This window comes from Pseudophryne corroboree, chromosome 1 (assembly GCF_028390025.1).
Source record: "Pseudophryne corroboree isolate aPseCor3 chromosome 1, aPseCor3.hap2, whole genome shotgun sequence".
Taxonomy (NCBI): Eukaryota; Metazoa; Chordata; class Amphibia; order Anura; family Myobatrachidae; genus Pseudophryne; species Pseudophryne corroboree.
Genome location: NC_086444.1, coordinates 128,204,941 through 128,226,706, shown reverse-complemented (window position 1 = coordinate 128,226,706; position 21,766 = coordinate 128,204,941). Strand labels below are relative to the sequence as shown.

Sequence of the window (21,766 nt, the reverse complement as noted above, 5' to 3'; positions counted from 1 at the left end):
CATTCAGAATTCAGTGTGCGCGCAAATGTCCTGTCAGAATGGTCCATCGCATTTCCGATATCATGATGCGATGGACTTTGGATTTGCGTCACGTAATTGCTGGGACAGCAGGTTTTCTTAGGAGCTGTTCCTGGCTCGCTTGCTTTGATTTATCTCGACTATGTATTTAGCGATGTTATGGCGAAATGCAAAAGAAATTCACTTGCAAGTTTACAACTTTTTAGTACATATGTGTAGTACGTATGCCCCATAGGGACTTCCAAAGTGGATCTATATTTAAAGATCTGCTGTATTAGGCACATTACACATGATGTCAGATATGACAGGCTGTCACTTGGGATGTGCATCTGGATGTAATATGTATGTCATGTAAAAAGAAATTAAATTTATGGCCAATTTGATAAGATTACTGAAGTTATGCACATTCTATTTCCTCCATCTGCTGTATAATATATCCTCTGTAGACACATTTGCCATATTACTCTTGTCTTGAACCTAGCAAAACCTTTTCTTTTTTGTTGTATAATTTTGAAAATGTATTCTAAGTTGACACCTGCTGCACTTCCATGTTCATGGCTCCTGTCCCATTATGTTAATCTCTTCCCAGGAGAAATAAGGGAGAAGTGTTAATCAAACTTGTTTCCTCTCATCCTGTGTATCCATCTCTTCACTTCTCAAGCACAGCAGTACTGACATGACTTGTGTGCTTTACATACTCATCAGCTGTTTCTGCACATTTATTGAGTCATTGCTGATGGGCTAATGATTTAAGCAGCAATGTTAAAATTCCTGGAAATCCATGTATAGAAGTCAGGAATGTTAGAGCTAACAAAATCCAGAACTTCCCTGTTTAAAGAAAGAGGATAAATGAGAGTATCATATGAGAGCAATAATCTGGAGATTATAAGAATCTATGAAAAATTACATATTTATATTCCAGTGCACTAGAGTTCTCTATCTTATTAACTGTTACTAATCTTAGCTAATACCCCTTTCAGATATAAACCCTGGCTTTAACTCATCACAGGCCCTGGACACAGAACACTCTTTAAAGCCAGGGTTTTCAGTACTTACTCCCGTTCACACCTGGACCCAGGTTATTCCCATGTCGTCACCCTTCACACCGGACCCAGGTCTTCCGTCTAGCTTTCACCAACTAAACATTTGCTTCACTGGTAGCCTTTATTAATTTGCCAAGTATTCCTTTAGATGCAATCTAGGGTCAGCTGTGCAAATCAATGTGCGCTCACATACGCAAATTGTTCATAATGCTAAGTGTTTGTAAATGAACAGCTAAACACCAGTAAACAGGTATTTTAAAAGAAAAGTTTTTCTGAACCGTTCGCCTGTGTGGCGCAATGCTGCCCGTCCACTACAAATACCGGAGTAAAAATCACAGATTTTACAGAAATAGTATACAATGGAAATATGTGGAGTGGTATATGTCTATGTACAGGGCGCATAAGAAATAAATATTACATAAAATACATCCCTTTTATTACTGACGAGAAGATGTATCCTTCATGTAGCAACTTCAGAATCTCTCTGATTTGCTCTTCCTCCTCTCGAAGAACCATAATTGATCCCAATGTTCATAAAAAACAAAAGTGAAAGAGAAAATGTGTAGAACAGTTTCACACCAATCTGATTATTTCCACAACTCAGAAAGCAGAAGGGCGTACCCCACTCACACAGAAACAAGTGAGTGGAAACCCATAAAGGTATCTTTCAATGAACTGGTATCCTTATAATGTTAAAGTATAAATCTCAGGAGCGTACCCAAAACTCACAATAGAGAAATGGTGATAATTCACATCAAGGTATCTTTAAAATCTGTCAGATGCGTACCCCAACTTACACAATTTGCAGTTGAGACATATGTATAAAGGTGTATATATAAAATTTTCTAACATCAAGAATGTGCGTACCACAACTCACTGGATATATGGATATTCGACTCCTATCATGGTATCTTTATCCAAAGTCTCAAGGAATTATCCAACACAGGATACGGGGAAAGGTTCCTCTTTGTTTGATTAAAAAAGAAGGATTTATTTCCAAAGTACATCAAAAATGTTTTTCTTAAAAAAAATAATTATAATATGCAGCAGAATAAAAATGGATCCAACTTTGATCATCCGTGGCTACTCACAGTACTGTTTGTTCAACGCGTTTCGGTCTTTAGCAGGACCTTTATCAAGAACTGTCTGTACTGTGAGGAGTCTGGATATTTATGGTACAAACATCCAATCGGTGAGTAGCAGGAAATTACATTGTTGATTGATTGCATAATTACATTTCTCTGACGTCCTAAGTGGATGCTGGGACTCCGTAAGGACCATGGGGAATAGCGGCTCCGCAGGAGACTGGGCACAACTAAAAGAAAGCTTTTGGTCTAACTGGTGTGCACTGGCTCCTCCCTCTATGACCCTCCTCCAGACTTCAGTTAGAATCTTGTGCCCGGCTGAGCTGGATGCACACTAGGGGCTCTCCTGAGCTCCTAGAAAAGAAAGTATATTTTAGGTTTTTTATTTTCAGTGAGATCTGCTGGCAACAGACTCACTGCTACGAGGGACTAAGGGGAGAAGAAGCGAACCTACCTGCTTGCAGCTAGCTTGGGCTTCTTAAGCTACTGGACACCATTAGCTCCAGAGGGATCGAACACAGGACCCGACCTCGATCGTCCGGTCCCGGAGCCGCGCCGCCGTCCCCTTTACAGAGCCAGAAGCATGAAGATGGTCCGGAAAATCGGCGGCAGAAGACTTCGGTCTTCAACAAGGTAGCGCACAGCACTGCAGCTGTGCGCCATTGCTCCTCATGCACACCTCACACTCCGGTCACTGATGGGTGCAGGGCACTGGAAGGGGGGGGGGCGCCCTGAGCAGCAATATAAATACCTTGGCTGGCTAAAAATCACAATATATAGTCCCAGAGGCTATATATGTGATAAATACCCCTGCCAGAATACATAAAAAAGCGGGAGAAAAGTCAGCCGAAAAGGGGGCGGGGCTATCTCCCTCAGCACACTGGCGCCATTTTTCCCTCACCGCTCCGCTGGAAGGATCGCTCCCTGGCTCTCCCCTGCAGTTTCAAGCTACAAAAGGGTAAAAAAGAGAGGGGGGGCACTAAATTTAGGCGCAGCAATATATATATATATATATATATAAGCAGCTATAAGGGAAAACACTCGGTTATAGTGTTAATCCCTGTATTATATAGCGCTCTGGTGTGTGCTGGCATACTCTCTCTCTCTGTCTCCCCAAAGGGCTTTGTGGGGTCCTGTCCTCTGTCAGAGCATTCCCGGTGTGTGTGCGGTGTGTCTGTACGGCTGTGTCGACATGTTTGATGAGGAGGCTTATGTGGAGGCGGAGCAGATGCCTATAAATGTGATGTCACCCCCTGCGGGGCCGACACCTGAGTGGATGGTTATGTGGAAGGAAATACGTGACAGTGTCGACTCCTTACATAAAAGGTTTGACGACATACCAAATATGGGACAGCCGGCTTCTCAGCCTGTGCCTGCCCAGGCATCTCAAAAGCCATCAGGGGCTCTAAAACGCCCGCTACCTCAGATGGCAGACACAGATGTCGACACGGATACTGACTCCAGTGTCGACGACGATGAGACTAATGTAACTTCCAATAGGGCCACACGTTACATGATTGAGGCTATGAAAAATGTGTTGCACATTTCTGATGTTACCCCAGGTACCACAAAAAAGGGTATTATGTTTGGAGAGAAAAAACTACCAGTAGTTTTTCCTCCATCTGAGGAGTTAAATGAAGTGTGTGAAGAAGCGTGGGCTTCCCCCGATAAGAAACTGGTAATTTCTAAAAGGTTACTAATGACGTACCCTTTCCCGCCAGAGGATAGGTCACGTTGGGAAACATCCCCTAGGGTGGATAAAGCGCTCACACGCTTGTCAAAGAAGGTGGCACTACCGTCTCCGGATACGGCCGCCCTAAAGGAGCCTGCTGATAGAAAGCAGGAGGCTATCCTGAAGTCTGTATATACACACACAGGTATTATACTGAGACCAGCTATTGCTTCAGCATGGATGTGCAGTGCTGCAGTTGTGTGGTCAGATTCCCTGTCGGAAAATATTGATACCCTAGACAGGGACACTATATTGCTAACCGTAGAGCATATTAAAGACGCAGTCTTATACATGAGAGATGCACAGAGGGATATTTGCCGGCTGGCATCTAAAATAAGTGCAATGTCCATTTCTGCCAGGAGAGGGTTATGGACTCGGCAGTGGACAGGTGATGCAGATTCTAAAAGGCACATGGAAGTTTTGCCTTAAAAGGGTGAGGAGTTGTTCGGGGATGGTCTCTCGGACCTCGTTTCCACAGCAACAGCTGGGAAGTCTGCATTTTTACCCCATGTTCCCTCACAGCCAAAGAAAGCACCGTATTATCAGGTACAGTCCTTTCGGCCCCATAAGGGCAAGCGGGTTAAAGGCGCGTCCTTTCTGCCCAGAGGCAGAGGTAGAGGGAAAAAGCTGCAGCATACAGCCAGTTCCCAGGAGCAAAAGTCCTCCCCCGCTTCTTCCAAGTCCACCGCATGACACTGGGGCTCCACAGGCGGAGCCAGGTACGGTGGGGGCCCGTCTCAAAAACTTCAGCAATCAGTGGGCTCGCTCACGGGTGGATCCCTGGATCCTTCAAGTAGTATCTCAGGGGTACAAGCTGGAATTTGAGACGTATCCCCCCCCTGCCGTTTCCTCAAATCTGCTTTGCCAACAACTCCCTCAGGCAGGGAGGCAGTGCTAGAGGCAATTCACAAGCTGTATTCCCAGCAGGTGATAGTCAAGGTGCCCCTACTTCAACAAGGACGGGGTTACTATTCCACAATGTTTGTGGTACCGAAACCGGACGGTTCGGTGAGACCCATTTTAAATTTGAAATCCTTGAACACATATATAAAAAAATTCAAGTTCAAGATGGAATCGCTCAGGGCGGTTATTGCAAGCCTGGACGAGGGGGATTACATGGTATCTCTGGACATCAAGGATGCTTACCTGCATGTCCCCATTTACCATCCTCACCAGGAGTACCTCAGATTGGTGGTACAGGATTGTCATTACCAATTCCAGACGTTGCCGTTTGGTCTATCCACGGCTCCGAGGGTCTTTACCAAGGTAATGGCCGAAATTATGATACTCCTTCGAAAGAAGGGAGTTTAAATTATCCCGTACTTGGACGATCTCCTGATAAAGGCGAGGTCCCGGGAGCAGTTGTTGGTCGGGGTAGCACTATCTCGGGAGGTGCTACAACAGCACGGCTGGATTCTAAATATTCCAAAGTCCCAGCTGGTCCCTACGACACGTCTACTGTTCCTGAGGATGGTTCTGGACACAGAACAGAAAAAAGTGTTTCTCCCGGAGGAGAAGGCCAAGGAGCTGTCATCTCTAGTCAGAGGCCTCCTAAAACCAAAACAGGTGTCTGTACATCACTGCACGCGGATCCTGGGAAAGATGGTAGCTTCCTACGAAGCAATTCCATTCGGCAGGTTCCATGCAAGAACCTTTCAGTGGGACCTGTTGGACAAGTGGTCCGGATCGCATTTTCAGATGCATCGGCTGATAACCCTGTCTCCAAGGACCAGGGTGTCTCTGCTGTGGTGGCTGCAAAGTGCTCATCTTCAAGAGGGCCGCAGATTCGGCATACAGGATTGGGTCCTGGTGACCACGGATGCCAGCCTTCGAGGCTGGGGGGCAGTCACACAGGGAAGAAACTTCCAAGGACTATGGTCAAGTCAGGAGACTTCCCTACACATAAATATTCTGGAACTGAGGGCCATTTTCAGTGCCCTAAGTCAGGCAAAACCCCTGCTTCAAAACCAGCCGGTACTGATCTAGTCAGACAACATCACGGCAGTCGCCCATGTAAACCGATAGGGCGGCATGAGAAGCAGGACGGCGATGGCAGAAGCCACAAGGATTCTCCGATGGGCGGAAAATCACGTGTTAGCACTGTCAGCAGTGTTTATTCCGGGAGTGGACAACTGGGAAGCAGACTTTCTCAGCAGGCACGACCTCCACCCGGGAGAGTGGGGACTTCATCCAGAAGTCTTCCAACTGATTGTAAACCGTTGGGAAAGGCCACAGGTGGACATGATGGCGTCCCGCCTAAACAAAAAGCTAGAAAGATATTGCGCCAGGTCAAGAGACCCTCAGGCGATAGCTGTGGACGCTCTAGTGACACCGTGGGTGTACCGGTCGGTTTATGTGTTCCCTCCTCTTCCTCTCATACCAAAGGTACTGAGGATAATAAGGAGAAGAGGAGTAAGAACTATACTCATTGTTCCGGATTGGCCAAGAAGAGCTTGGTACCCGGAACTTCAAGAAATGATCTCAGAGGACCCATGGCCTCTGCCGCTCAGACAGGACCTGCTGCAGCAGGGGCCCTGTCTGTTCCAAGACTTACTGCGGCTGCGTTTGACGGCATGGCGGTTGAACACCGGATCCTGAAGGAAAAGGGCATTCCGGAGGAAGTCATTCCTACGCTGATTAAAGCTAGGAAAGAAGTGACCGCAAACCATTATCACCGCATTTGGCAAAAATATGTTGCGTGGTGTGAGGCCAGGAAGGCCCCAACGGAGGAATTTCAGCTGGGCCGTTTTCTGCACTTCCTACAGTCAGGGGTGACTATGGGCCTCACATTGGGTTCCATTAAGGTCCAGATTTCGGCTCTATCGATTTTCTTCCAGAGAGAACTGGCTTCACTACCTGAAGTTCAGACAGTGCTGCATATTCAGCCCCCTTTTGTGCCTCCAGTGGCACCTTGGGATCTCAACGTGGTGTTGGATTTCCTAAAGTCACATTGGTTTGAGCCACTTAAAACCGTGGAATTGAAATATCTCACGTGGAAAGTGGTCATGTTGTTGGCCTTGGCTTCGGCCAGGCGTGTATCAGAATTGGCGGCTTTGTCATGTAAAAGCCCTTATCTGATTTTCCATATGGATAGGGCAGAATTGAGGACTCGTCCCCAATTTCTCCCTAAGGTGGTATCAGCCTTTCATCTGAACCAACCTATCGTGGTGCCTGCGGCTACTAAAGACTTGGAGGCTTCCAAGTTGTTGGACGTAGTCAGGGCCCTGAAAATTTATGTTTCCAGGACAGCTGGAGTCAGAAAGACTGACTCGCTGTTTATCCTGTATGCGCCCCACAAGTTGGGTGCACCTGCTTCAAAGCAGACTATTGCTCGCTGGATCTGTAGTACGATTCAGCTTGCACATTCTGCGGCTGGACTGCCGCATCCTAAATCAGTGAAAGCCCATTCCACGAGGAAGGTGGGCTCTTCTTGGGCGGCTGCCCGAGGGGTCTCGGCTCTACAACTTTGCCGAGCAGCTACTTGGTCGGGGTCAAACACATTTGCTAAATTCTACAAGTTTGACACCCTGGCTGAGGAGGACCTAGAGTTTGCCCATTCGGTGCTGCAGAGTCATCCGCACTCTCCCGCCCGTTTGGGAGCTTTGGTATAATCCCCATGGTCCTTACGGAGTTCCCAGCATCCACTAGGACGTCAGAGAAAATAAGAATTTACTCACCGGTAATTCTATTTCTCGTAGTCCGTAGTGGATGCTGGGCGCCCATCCCAAGTGCGGATTGTCTGCAATACTTGTATATAGTTATTGTTTAACTAAAGGGTTATTGTTGAGCCATCTGTTGAGAGGCTCAGTTGTTGTTATACTGTTAACTGGGTATTCTATCACGAGTTATACGGTGTGATTGGTGTGGCTGGTATGAGTCTTACCCGGGATTCAAAATCCTTCCTTGTTGTGTCAGGTCTTCCGGGCACAGTATCCTAACTGAAGTCTGGAGGAGGGTCATAGAGGGAGGAGCCAGTGCACACCAGTTAGACCAAAAGCTTTCTTTTAGTTGTGCCCAGTCTCCTGCGGAGCCGCTATTCCCCATGGTCCTTACGGAGTCCCAGCATCCACTACGGACTACGAGAAATAGAATTACCGGTGAGTAAATTCTTATTTTCTCTAACGTCCTAGTGGATGCTGGGGACTCCGTAAGGACCATGGGGAATAGACGGGCTCCGCAGGAGACAGGGCACTTTAAGAAGGAATTTGGATTCTGGTGTGCTTTGGCTCCTCCCTCTATGTCCCTCCTCCAGACCCCAGTTTGAATCTGTGCCCGGACGAGCTGGGTGCTACTTAGTGAGCTCTCCTGAGCTTGCTGTAAGAAAGTATTTTGTTAGGTTTTTTTATTTTCAGGGAGATCTGCTGGCAACAGACTCCCTGCATCGTGGGACTGAGGGGAGAGAAGCAGCCCTACTCTCTGAAGATAGGTCCTGCTTCTTAGGCTACTGGACACCATTAGCTCCAGAGGGATCGTACACAGGATCTCATCCTTCGTAGTCCGATCCCGGAGCCGCGCCGCCGTCCCCCTCGCAGAGCCCTGGGCAGCATGAGTCTACTGGGTCCTAGAGTCAAAGCTATGTCTATTTCTGCTTGACGTGTCCTGTAGAATATGCAATGGACAGATGATGCCGACTTAAGAGGCATATGGAAGGCTGAGGATTGGGTGGAGAAGGGTTCTCGGACCTGGTCTACACAGCTATAGCTGGTAATTCTGATATTTTGCCTTATATTCCTGCACAGCCTAGGAAAGCACGACATTATCAAATGCAGCCTTTCGAACAAAGAAACAAGAAAGTCCGAGGTGCGTCCTTTCTTGCCAGAGGCGGGGGCAGAGGAAAGAAGCTGCACAACGCAGCTAGTTCCCAGGAACAGAAGTCCTCCCCGGCCTCTACAAAATCCACCGTATGTCGCTGGGGCTCCACAGGCGGAGCTAGGCCCGGTGGGGGCACGCCTTTCTAAGTTCAGCCACAAGTGGGTTCACTCCCTGTTAGATCCCTGGGCAATAGATATTGTGTCTCAGTGATACAAGCTGGACTTTGAGGAGATGCCCCCTCACCGACGGCCCTGCTGGCTTCCCCCCACGAGAGGGAAACAGTGTTAACTGCAATTCACAAATTGTATCTTCAACAGGTGGTGGTCAAGGTTCCCCTCCTTCAACAAGGAGGGGGTTATTATTTGACCATGTTGTAGTCCCGAAACCAGATGGTTCGGTCAGACCCATTTTGAATTTAAAGGTGACTCTGGACATGAAGGATGCATACCTTCATGTCCCCATTTATCCACCTCATCAGGCGTACCTCAGAGTTGTGGTACGGGATTGTCATTACCAATTTCAGAGGTTGCCGTTTGGTCTCTCCACGGCACCGAGAATATTCACCAAGGTAATGGCGGAAATGATGGTACTCCTGCGGAAGCAAGGTGTCACTATTATCACGTACTTGGACGATCTCCTCATAAAACGGCAACACGGCTGGATTCTATATATTCCAAAGTCGCAGTTGGTTCCTACAGCTCATCTGCCTCTCCTAGGCATGATCCTAGACATAGACCAGAAAAGGGTTTATCTCCCGATAGAGAGAGCTCAGGAGCTCGTGACACTAGCCAGGAATCTATTAAAACCAAAACAGGTGTCAGTGCATCACTGCACTCGAGTCCTGGGAAGGATGGTGGCATCATGCGAGGCCATTCCCTTCGGCAGGTTCCATGCGAGGACCTTCCAATAAGACTTACTGGACAAGTGGTCCAGATCACATCTTCAAATGCATCGGTTAATCACCCTATCCCCTAGGGCCAGGGTGTCTCTCCTGTGGTGGCTGCAGAGTGCTCAACTTCTCGAAGGTCTCAGATTCGGCGTTCAGGACTGGGTCCTGGTGACCACGGATGCAAGCCTCCGAGGGTGGGGGGCAGTCACACAGGAAAGAAATTTCCAAGGGCTGTGGTCAAGTCAGGAGACTTGCCTTCACATCAACATCCTGGAACTAAGGCCCTACGTCAAGCGGAGTCCCTGCTTCGCGACCAACCGGTTCTGATTCAGTCAGACAACATCACCGCAGTGGCTCATGTAAACTGCCAAGGCGGCACAAGGAGCAGGGTGGCGATGGTAGAAGCCACCAGAATTCTTCGCTGGGTGGAGAATCACGTAAGCGCACTGTCAGCAGTGTTCATTCCGGGAGTGGACAACTGGGAAGCAGACTTCCTCACAGGCACGACCTCCACCCGGGAGAGTGGGGACTTCATCAAGAAGTCTTCACGCAGATTGCAAGTCGGTGGGAACTGCCACAGGTAGACATGATGGCATCCCGCCTCAACAAAAAGCTGCAGAGATATAGCGCCAGGTCAAGAGACCCTCAGGCGATAGCTGTGGACGCACTGGTGACACCGTGGGTGTTCCCGTCGGTCTATGTATTTCCTCCTCTTCCTCTCATACCCAAGGTGCTGAGAATCATAAGAAAAAGAGGATTGAGAACAATACTCATTGTTCCGGATTGGCCAAGAAGGACTTGGTATCCAGATCTGCAAGAAATGCTCACAGAGAAACCGTGGCCTCTGCCTCTAAGACAGGACTTGTTGCAACAGGGGCCCTGTCTGTTCCAAGACTTACCGCGGCTGCGTTTGACGGCATGGCGGTTGAACGCCGGATCCTAGCAGAAAAAGGCATTCCGGATGAGGTCATTCCTACGCTGATAAAGGCTAGGAAGGACGTGACGGCTAAACATTATCACCATATATGGCGAAAATATGTTGCTTGGTGTGAGGCTAGGAATGCCCCCACGGAGGAATTCCAGCTGGGCCGTTTCCTACACTTCCTACAGGCGGGAGTGACTTTGGGCCTAAAATTGGGTTCCATTAAGGTCCAGATTTCGGCCCTGTCTATTTTCTTTCAAAAAGAACTGGCTTCTCTGCCTGAAGTTCAGACGTTTGTGAAGGGAGTGCTGCATATTCAGCCCTCTTTTGTGCCTCCAGTGGCACCTTGGGATCTTAACGTGGTGTGGAGTTTCCTGAAGTCACACTGGTTTAAGCCACTTAAAACCGTGGAGTTAAAATTTCTCACGTGGAAGGTGGTCATGCTATTAGCTTTGGCTTCAGCCCTAATAGGCGTGTGTCAGAATTAGCGGCTTTGTCACATAAAAGCCCCTATCTGGTTTTCCATATGGACAGGGCAGAATTGCGGACCCGTCCACAATTTCTGCCAAAAGTGGTGTCATCTTTTCATATGAACCAACCTATTGTGGTGCCTGTGGCTATTCGTGACTTGGAGGATTCCGAGTTACTAGATGTGGTCAGGGCTTTGAGGGTTTGTGTGGCCAGAACAGCTAGAGTCAGGAAAACTGAGTCGCTGTTTATCCTGTATGCATCCAACAAGCTGGGTGCTCCTGCTTCAAAGCAAACTATTGCTCGCTGGATCTGTAACACAGTTCAGCAGGCTCATTCTGCAGCTGGTTTGCCGCTGCCAAAATCAGTAAAAGCCCACTCCACAAGGAAGGTGGGCTCTTCTTGGGCGGCTGCCCGAGGGGTCTCGGCATTACAGCTTTGCCGAGCAGCTACTTGGTCAGGTTCGAACACTTTTGCAAAGTTCTACAAGTTTGATACCCTAGCTGAGGAGGACCTTGTGTTTGCTCATTCGGTGCTGCAGAGTCATCCGCACTCTCCCGCCCGTTTGGGAGCTTTGATATAATCCCCATGGTCCTTACGGAGTCCCCAGCATCCACTAGGACGTTAGAGAAAATAAGATTTTACTTACCGGTAAATCTATTTCTCGTAGACCGTAGTGGATGCTGGGCGCCCGTCCCAAGTGTGGACTTCTTCTGCAATACTTGTATATAGTTATTGCTTAAATAAGGGTTATGTTATGGTTGCATCAGGGTTGATCTGATGCTCCGTTGTTGTTCATACTGTTAACTGGGTATGTTTATCACAAGTTATACGGTGTGATTGGTGTGACTGGTATGAGTCTTGCCCTGGATTCCAAAATCCTTTCCTTGTACTGTCAGCTCCTCCGGGCACAGTTTCTCTAACTGAGGTCTGGAGGAGGGACATAGAGGGAGGAGCCAGAGCACACCAGAATCCAAATTCTATCTTGAAGTGCCCTGTCTCCTGCGGAGCCCGTCTTTTCCCCATGGTCCTTACGGAGTCCCCAGCATCCACTACGGACTACGAGAAATAGATTTACCGGTAAGTAAAATCTTATTTTCTTTAAAACATAATCAAATTGTATGAATACATAGGATACATGTCCAGTTTGTCTTATTAAACCCCATTGGGAGTGTTCTAAATGAAATATGGAACCCCAAATCTCTATTTGAGCCATAATTCCGAAAAAAACGCTAAGGATTATGGGGGATGTAGTCAAAGGAGCCAGGTTCCATTGGTCATATAAAGAGTGCCGCCGGAAATTGCAACCACCAATACATACATAGAAATTAACTGTGTTACAAGAAACTAACCAAAACAGGGAGCCCCTAAATCCCCAAGCTGCACAATTGGTATTACACACATATAATAGCGCTACAACCCTCGGTTTCACCCGCGATCGGGGAATACCGCTGGGAATCATGGGGGATGTAGTCTGTTTGCAAGACTCCAGCGGCCTTATAAGGAGTTCCGCCGGAAGTCGATAGCGGTAACTGCAATTTAGGTCCTCCCGTTGTACCGTCATCTCGGTTCCACATACAGGAAAGTGACCGGAAGTGACGTTGCGCATGTTCTGTTCTCTTTCAAGAGGATCATGGTATATGTAGTTTAATAGCGTCACTGCACGGAATTCTATAGATTTTTTCATAACTCAGGAATTTTCATTCAGAGATGATAGACTGATGAATTAGCAAAATAAAAGTTTTTAAATGTAAATATTGCAACTTGTTTACACTCTAAGCCTAAAGAACTGTACTTTCACCTCTAACGAAGTATGTACCACAAATTGATTTTCTTCATTGCACTCCAGTTTGTTTGTTTTTTTCCCCTCAAAAACAACTTCCTTCATTCTCCCTGCAACTCACCCCTCTGTACACCTTGTTATCCACTCTCCTCTTATGACACTCATGAGATTTTTACTTCTCTTTCTAATTTGACAATAACAACCACTACCGGTCACCATAAAAAACATTCACAAACCTCCTACAAGTGTATTTATCTCTCTCGCTCCTGCTTCTATTAGCTGGTGATATTTCACTGAATCCGGGACCCAACCACTTGCCTCACTCGCATCCACCTGATTCGCAGCAATACAGAAATCCAGCCAACCTCATAAACATCACATGTCTCTCTGCACCCTCCAAATCACTAAAATGTGCCTTACGGAATGCACGCTCTGTTTGTAGCAAATTAACATCCATACATGACCTCTTCATATCTAACAACTACAGTCTGCGGCTATATGGCTCACACAATCAGACACAGCCTCCGCTGCAGCACTGTCACATGATGGTCTCCATTTCACACACACCTCCAGGCCTGGTAACAGTAAAGGATGTGGGGTTGGATTATTACTCTCCCAATCTTTTGGATACACCGTTCTACCACAGGTTCCATCACTCACATTCACATAATTTGAAGTACATTCCATCAGAATTTACACTCTTTTCTATCTGCATGTTGCAGCTATCGCCCACCTGTGTAACCCAATTTATGGAAGATTTTTCTGCCTGGCTCCCTCACTTCCTATCCTCTGACATCTCCACCATCATCATGGGTGATTTCAATATCGCTATTGACAGTCCAAAATCTGCTGTTCATGCCTCCAAACTACTCTCTCTAATCTCCTCTCTTGTCCTCTCCCAATGGACTGTCTCCTCTACTCATCATCAGTGGCGGAGGGCCACTGCCTTGATCTATTATTCACCAGACTGCTCTGTTTCTGAATTCACGAACACTCGTTTCCCTCTCTCAGATTACAATCTTATCACCTGCATGCTCTCCACCATTACTTCAATGTCAATGAAGTCCTCCAATCCTCCTCAAACCTGCAGAAATATTACCGCAATTCATTTTCAAGAACTGCTCACCTCTCTGCAACAACTGCTCTCACCTATTTCTGCATTTACTTTTCCTGAGACTGCTGTATCTCACCTGAACCAGACTCTAGAAATAGCCCTTGACCAAGTAGCTCCAGCTACCCATCACACTCCATGTAGGCCTAGATGTCAACCGTGGCACTCTAAATTAATAAGACACCTGCCAAAACCCACATGGAAAATTGAACGTCAGTGGCGTAAATCTCGTATTCCAAACGACTTCCTCATATATAAGACTATCTACCACTCTTATCGTAATACCCTGGACACTGCCAAACAAACATATATTTCTCTGACGTCCTAGTGGATGCTGGGACTCCGTAAGGACCATGGGGGAACAGCGGCTCCGCAGGAGACAGGGCACAAAATAAAAGCTTAAGGATCAGGTGGTGTGCACTGGCTCCTCCCCCTATGACCCTCCTCCAAGCCTCAGTTAGTTAGATTTTTGTGCCCGGCCGAGAAGGGTGCAATCTAGGTGGCTCTCCTGAGCTGCTTAGAATAAAAGTTTAGTTTAGGTTTTTTTTTTTTTCAGTGAGTCCTGCTGGCAACAGGCTCACTGCATCGTGGGACTAAGGGGAGAAGAAACGGACTCACCTGAGTGCAGAGTGGATCGGGTTTCTTAGGCTACTGGACATTAGCTCCAGAGGGACGATCACAGGTTCAGCCTGGATGGGTCACCGGAGCCGCGCCGCCGTCCCCCTTACAGAGCCAGAAGAGACGAAGAGGTCCGGTGAAATCGGCGGCAGAAGACATCCTGTCTTCAGACTAAGGTAGCGCACAGCACCGCAGCTGTGCGCCATTGCTCTCAGCACACTTCACACTCCGGTCACTGAGGGTGCAGGGCGCTGGGGGGGAGCGCCCTGAGACGCAATATAACAGTATATACCTTAGGTGGCAAAAAGAATACATCACATATAGCTCCTGGGCTATATGGATGTATTTTAACCCCTGCCATTTTTACACAAAAAAGCGGGAGATAAGGACGTCGTGAAGGGGCGGAGCCTATCTCCTCAGCACACAAGCGCCATTTTCCCTCACAGCTCCGCTGGAAGGATGGCTCCCTGACTCTCCCCTGCAGTCCTGCTTCAGAATCAGGGTAAAAAAGAGAAGGGGGGGCATTTTTGGCAGCAAATAACGATAATAACAGCAGCTATAAGGGAATAACACTTATATAAGGTTAACCCTGTATATATATATAGCGCTGGGTGTGTGCTGGCAGACTCTCCCTCTGTCTCTCCAAAGGGCTAAGTGGGGTCCTGTCCTCTATCAGAGCATTCCCGGTGTGTGTGCTGTGTGTCGGTACGCGTGTGTCGACATGTATGAGGAGGAAAATGATGTGGAGGCGGAGCAGTTGCCTGTGTTGGTGATGTCACCCCCTAGGGAGTCGACACCTGACTGGATGATTGTATTTAAACAATTAAGTGATAATGTCAGCAATTTGCAAAAAACTGTTGACGACATGAGACAGCCGGCAAATCAATTAGTGCCTGTCCAGGCGTCTCAGACACCGTCAGGGGCGCTAAAACGCCCGTTACCTCAGTGGGTCGACACAGACCCTGACACAGATACTGAGTCTAGTGTCGACGGTGACGAGACAAACGTAATGTCCAGTAGGGCCACACGTTACATGATCACGGCAATGAAAGAGGCATTGAACCTTTCTGACACTACAAGTACCACAAAGAAGGGTATTATGTGGGGTGTGAAAAAACTACCAATAGTTTTTCCATAGTCAGAGGAAATAAATGAGGTGTGTGATAAAGCGTGGGTTTCCCCCGATAAAAAACAGCTAATTTCTAAAAAATTATTAGCATTATATCCCTTCCCGCCAGAGGTTAGGGCGCGTTGGGAAACACCCCCTAGGGTAGATAAGGCGCTCACACGTTTATCTAAACAAGTAGCGTTACCATCTCCTGATACGGCCACCCTCAAAGAACCAGCTGATAGAAGGCTGGAAAATATCCTAAAAAGTATATACACACATACTGGTGTTATACTGCGACCAGCAATCGCCTCAGCCTGGATGTGCAGTGCTGGAGTCGCATGGTCGGATTCCCTGACTGAGAATATTGATACCCTGGATAGGGACAATATTTTGTTAACTATAGAACATTTAAAGGATGCATTACTATATATGCGTGATGCACAGAGGGATATTTGCACCCTGGCATCAAGAGTAAGTGCTATGTCCATCTCTGCCAGAAGAGCGTTATGGACGCGACAGTGGTCAGGGGATGCGGATTCCAAACGGCACATGGAAGTATTGCCGTATAAAGAGGAGGAGTTATTTGGGGCTGGTCTATCGGACCTGGTGGCTACGGCAACGGCTGGAAAATCCACCTTTTTACCCCAGGTCACTTCACATCAGCAGAAAAAGACACCGTCTTTTCAAACTCAGTCCTTTCGTTCCCATAAGTACAAGCGAGCAAAAGGCCACTCCTTTCTGCCCCGGGGCAGAGGAAGAGGAAAAAGACTGCACCATGCAGCCGCTTCCCAGGAGCAGAAGCCCTCCCCTGCTTCTGCCAAGTCTTCAGCATGACGCTGGGGCTTTACAAGCAGACTCAGATATGGTGGGGGCCCGTCTCAAGAATTTCAACGCGCAGTGGGCTCACTCGCAAGTGGATCCCTGGATTCTACAGGTAGTATCGCAGGGGTACAAACTGGAATTCGAGGCGTTTCCCCCTCGTCGGTTCCTGAAGTCTGCTTTACCAAAGTCTCCCTCAGACAGGGAGGCAGTTTTGGAAGCCATTCACAAGCTGTATTCCCAGCAGGTGATAATCAAGGTACCCCTCCTGCAACAAGGAAAGGGGTATTATTCCACGCTGTTTGTGGTACCGAAGCCGGACGGCTCGGTGAGACCAATTTTAAATCTGAAATCCTTGAACACTTAAATAAAAAGGTTCAAATTCAAGATGGAGTCACTCAGAGCAGTGATAGCGAACCTGGAAGAAGGGGACTATATGGTGTCTCTGGACATCAAAGATGCTTATCTCCACGTCCCAATATACCCTTCTCACCAAGGGTACCTCAGGTTTGTAGTACAAAACTGTCATTATCAGTTTCAGACGCTGCCGTTTGGATTGTCCACGGCACCTCGGGTCTTTACCAAGGTAATGGCCGAAATGATGATTCTTCTACGAAGAAAAGGCATTTTAATTATCCCTTACTTGGACGATCTCCTGATAAGGGCAAGATCCAGGGAACAGTTAGAAGTCGGAGTAGCACTATCTCAGGTAGTGTTACGTCAGCACGGGTGGATTCTAAATATTCCAAAATCGCAGCTGATTCCAACGACACGTCTACTGTTCCTAGGAATGATTCTGGACACAGTCCAGAAGAAGGTGTTTCTCCCGGAGGAGAAGGCCAGGGAGTTATCCGAGCTAGTCAGGAACCTCCTAAAACCAGGCCAGGTCTCAGTGCATCAGTGCACGAGGGTCCTGGGAAAAATGGTGGCTTCTTACGAAGCGATTCCATTCGGAAGATTCCATGCAAGAACGTTTCAGTGGGATCTACTGGACAAATGGTCCGGATCGCATCTGCAGATGCATCAGCGGATAACCCTGTCGCCAAGGACAAGGGTGTCTCTCCTGTGGTGGCTGCAGAGCGCTCATCTACTAGAGGGCCGCAGATTTGGCATTCAGGATTGGATCCTGGTAACCACGGATGCCAGCCTGAGAGGCTGGGGAGCAGTCACACAGGGAAGGAATTTCCAGGGCTTGTGGTCAAGCATGGAAACATCTCTTCATATAAACATTCTGGAACTAAGGGCCATTTACAATGCCCTAAGTCAAGCAAAACCTCTGCTTCAGGGTCAGGCGGTGTTGATCCAATCGGACAACATCACGTCAGTCGCCCACGTAAACAGACAGGGCGGCACGAGAAGCAGGAGGGCAATGGCAGAAGCTGCAAGGATTCTTCGCTGGGCGGAAAATCATGTGATAGCACTGTCCGCAGTGTTCATTCCGGGAGTGGACAACTGGGAAGCAGACTTCCTCAGCAGACACGACCTTCACCCGGGAGAGTGGGGACTTCACCCAGAAGTCTTCCACCTGATTGTAAACCGTTGGGAAAAACCAAAGGTGGACATGATGGCGTCACGTCTAAACAAAAAACTGGACAGATATTGCGCCAGGTCAAGGGACCCTCAGGCAATAGCAGTGGACGCTCTGGTAACGCCGTGGGTGTACCAGTCAGTGTATGTGCTCCCTCCTCTGCCTCTCATACCAAAAGTACTGAGAATCATAAGAAGGAGAGGAGTAAGAACTATACTCGTGGTTCCGGATTGGCCAAGAAGGACTTGGTACCCGGAACTTCAAGAGATGCTCACGGACGAACCGTGGCCTCTACCTCTAAGAAAGGACCTGCTACTGCAGGGGCCTTGTGTGTTCCAAGACTTACCGCGGCTGCGTTTGACGGCATGGCGGTTGAACGCCGGATCCTGAGGGAAAAAGGCATTCCAGAAGAAGTCATCCCTACTCTGGTCAAAGCCAGGAAGGACGTAACCGCAAAACATTATCACCGCATTTGGCGTAAATATGTTGCGTGGTGTGAGGCCAAGAAGGCCCCTACAGAGGAATTTCAACTGGGTCGTTTCCTTCATTTCCTGCAAACAGGACTGTCTATGGGCCTAAAATTAGGGTCCATTAAGGTTCAAATTTCGGCCCTGTCAATTTTCTTCCAGAAAGAACTGGCTTCAGTACCTGAAGTTCAGACATTTGTAAAAGGGGTGCTGCACATACAGCCTCCTTTTGTGCCTCCAGTGGCACCTTGGGATCTCAATGTGGTGTTGAGTTTTCTAAAGTCACATTGGTTTGAACCACTTTCCACTGTGGACTTAAAATATCTCACATGGAAGGTGTCGATGCTGTTAGCCTTGGCTTCAGCCAGGCGTGTGTCAGAATTGGCGGCTTTATCATATAAAAGCCCTTACTTAATTTTTCATTCTGACAGGGCGGAATTGAGGACTCGTCCTCAATTTCTACCTAAGGTGGTTTCTGCATTTCACATGAACCAACCTATTGTGGTACCTGCGGCTACCAGGGACTTAGAGGACTCTAAGTTGCTTGACGTTGTCAGGGCCTTGAAAATATATGTTTCCAGGACGGCTGGAGTCAGAAAATCTGACTCGCTGTTTATCCTGTATGCACCCAACAAGCTGGGTGCTCCTGCTTCTAAGCAGACGATTGCTCGTTGGATTTGTAGTACAATTCAGCTTGCACATTCTGTGGCAGGATTGCCACAGCCAAAATCAGTAAAAGCCCATTCCACAAGGAAAGTGGGCTCATCTTGGGCGGCTGCCCGAGGGGTCTCGGCTGTACAACTTTGCCGAGCAGCTACTTGGTCAGGGGCAAACACGTTTGCTAGATTCTACAAATTTGATACCCTGGCTGAGGAGGACCTGGAGTTCTCTCATTCGGTGCTGCAGAGTCATCCGCACTCTCCCGCCCGTTTGGGAGCTTTGGTATAATCCCCATGGTCCTTACGGAGTCCCAGCATCCACTAGGACGTCAGAGAAAATAAGATTTTACTTACCGATAAATCTATTTCTCGTAGTCCGTAGTGGATGCTGGGCGCCCATCCCTAGTGCGGATTGTCTGCAATACTTGTATATAGTTATTGTTACAAAAATTCGGGTTATTATTGTTGTGAGCCATCTTTTCAGAGGCTCCTTTGCGTTTATCATACTGCTAACTGGGTTCAGATCACAAGTTGTACGGTGTGATTGGTGTGGCTGGTATGAGTCTTACCCGGGATTCAATATCCTTCCTTATTATGTACGCTCGTCCGGGCACAGTATCCTGAGGCTTGGAGGAGGGTCATAGGGGGAGGAGCCAGTGCACACCACCTGATCCTTAAGCTTTTATTTTGTGCCCTGTCTCCTGCGGAGCCGCTGTTCCCCCATGGTCCTTACGGAGTCCCAGCATCCACTACGGACTACGAGAAATAGATTTATCGGTAAGTAAAATCTTATTTTCCAAACTCTCATCTCTGCTCAAGCCTCTAACCCCAAATGACTTTTTAATACATTGAAATCACTTCTGAACACTCCCTCACCCAACTCACCCGCCACTATCAAGGTGCAGGATCTTGCTTCCTACTTCAAGGACAAGATTGATAATATCCAAGATTAAATGGTATGCTCTTCCTCAGCCAGTGACCTACTCAATTCTCTTGTCTGAAACCTCTGGCACCCTCTCTTCATTTGTTCCCACAAATGAAGAGTCAACATTCTTCACATCCTGCTAATCTACTACCTTTCATATTGATCCTATACCTTAACTCACATTTGTTATCCTCTACTGATAACTTACCTTCACTGTTCAAACATTCACTGATTACTCCCATTCTGAAAAAACAAAATTCTGACTCTAAAGGCCAGTACACAGGGGGAGAGCACGGGGAGAGATGTGGGGTGGGGGCATGGGAAGGGCGCTCATTTCACCGCTGGGTGAAATGTGATAGATTGTGCCAGCATGCAGGCCAATCTAGCACCAGCGATAACGACACGTGGGGCTTCGCATCGCTATCGCCGTGAGGCATGCACACGGAGAGATCCGTGCTTAACTTCTAAACAATCTATTCAGATTGCTTAGAATTTAAGCACGGATCTCTCCATGTGTACCCCCTTTAACTCTCTCTGAAACTACCGTCCCATCTCTTAAGGGGGGTACACACTGAGAGATCTGTGCTCAAATTCTAAGCAGTCTGACTAGATTGCTTAGAAATAAAGCACGGATCTCTCTGTGTGTAGGGAGCCTGACCGCGCGTCACTATCACCGACTCTAGATTTGGCATGCATGCATGCCAAATCTAGTGAGATCGCTCATTTCACCGCTGGGTGAAATGAGCGGTCCCCATCCCCCCCTCGCTCAGAACACATCACGCTGAGTGCTGAGCAGGGGGAGAGATGTGTGCTGAGCGGTCTGTGCTAGATCACTCAGCACACATCTCCCTGTGTGTACGGGGCTTTAGCTCCAATGCCTCTCCAAGCTACTTGAGAGACTTGCCTACACTCGCCTCACACACTTTTCTTAATAGACACAACTTATTGGACCCACTCCAGACAGGCTTTTGTTCCCAACACTCCACAGAGACAGCACTGATGAAGGTAGTGAATTACTCACTTATTATTCTTCTAGATCGCTCTGATACTTTTGACACTGTTGTCCACTCTCTTCTCATACAAACACTACAATGCCTAGCTCTTCAAGACACAGCACTTGGTTCCTGTCCTACCTATCTAATCGCTTCTTCAGTGTCTGCTTCTCTGAATCCACCTCCTCTTCGCTACCTCTCTCAGTTGGAATACCGCATGGCTTGGTTTTATGTCCTCTGCTTTTCTCAATCTATACCTCATTTCTTGGTAAACTAATAAGCTCTTTTGGATTTCAGTATAATCTGTACGCAGATGATACTCAAATCTACCTATCCTCCCCAGATTTGTCACCACTGGTCCGTGTCACTGAATGCTTTTATAACGTTTCTTCTTGGGTGTCATCTCGCCATCTCAAAATTAATATTTCCAAAACAGAGTTAATAATATTTCCACTGGCCAATAGTAGTTACCAACCTGATATCTCGATCACTGTTGATACCCCTAGAAGAATTGATGCTGTTTTGAAGGCAAAGGGTGGGCACACCAAATATTGATTTGATTTAGATCTTCTTCTGTTCATTCCCTTTGTATTTTGTTAACTGATTCAAAATGAACTATTAACATTTCTATTTTTGAAAGCATTCTTACTGTGCAAATTTTTTTCCACACCTTCCTAAAACTTTTGCACAGTACCTTATATTGCGGTGATCCAGAGGACACAAATCATGGACAGTAAAGCATACCACAAATTTGTTTAGTACAGCTTAGCTTTTTACAGTTTTG

The 21,766-nt window shown here is 47.5% G+C and overlaps 1 protein-coding gene across 1 annotated transcript in view; it reads left to right on the top strand.

Moving 5' to 3' along the window:
• DEPDC1B (DEP domain containing 1B) overlaps window positions 1–21,766 on the top strand; it is a 179,981-nt gene that overhangs the window by 84,199 nt on the left and 74,016 nt on the right. The window lies entirely within an intron of this gene.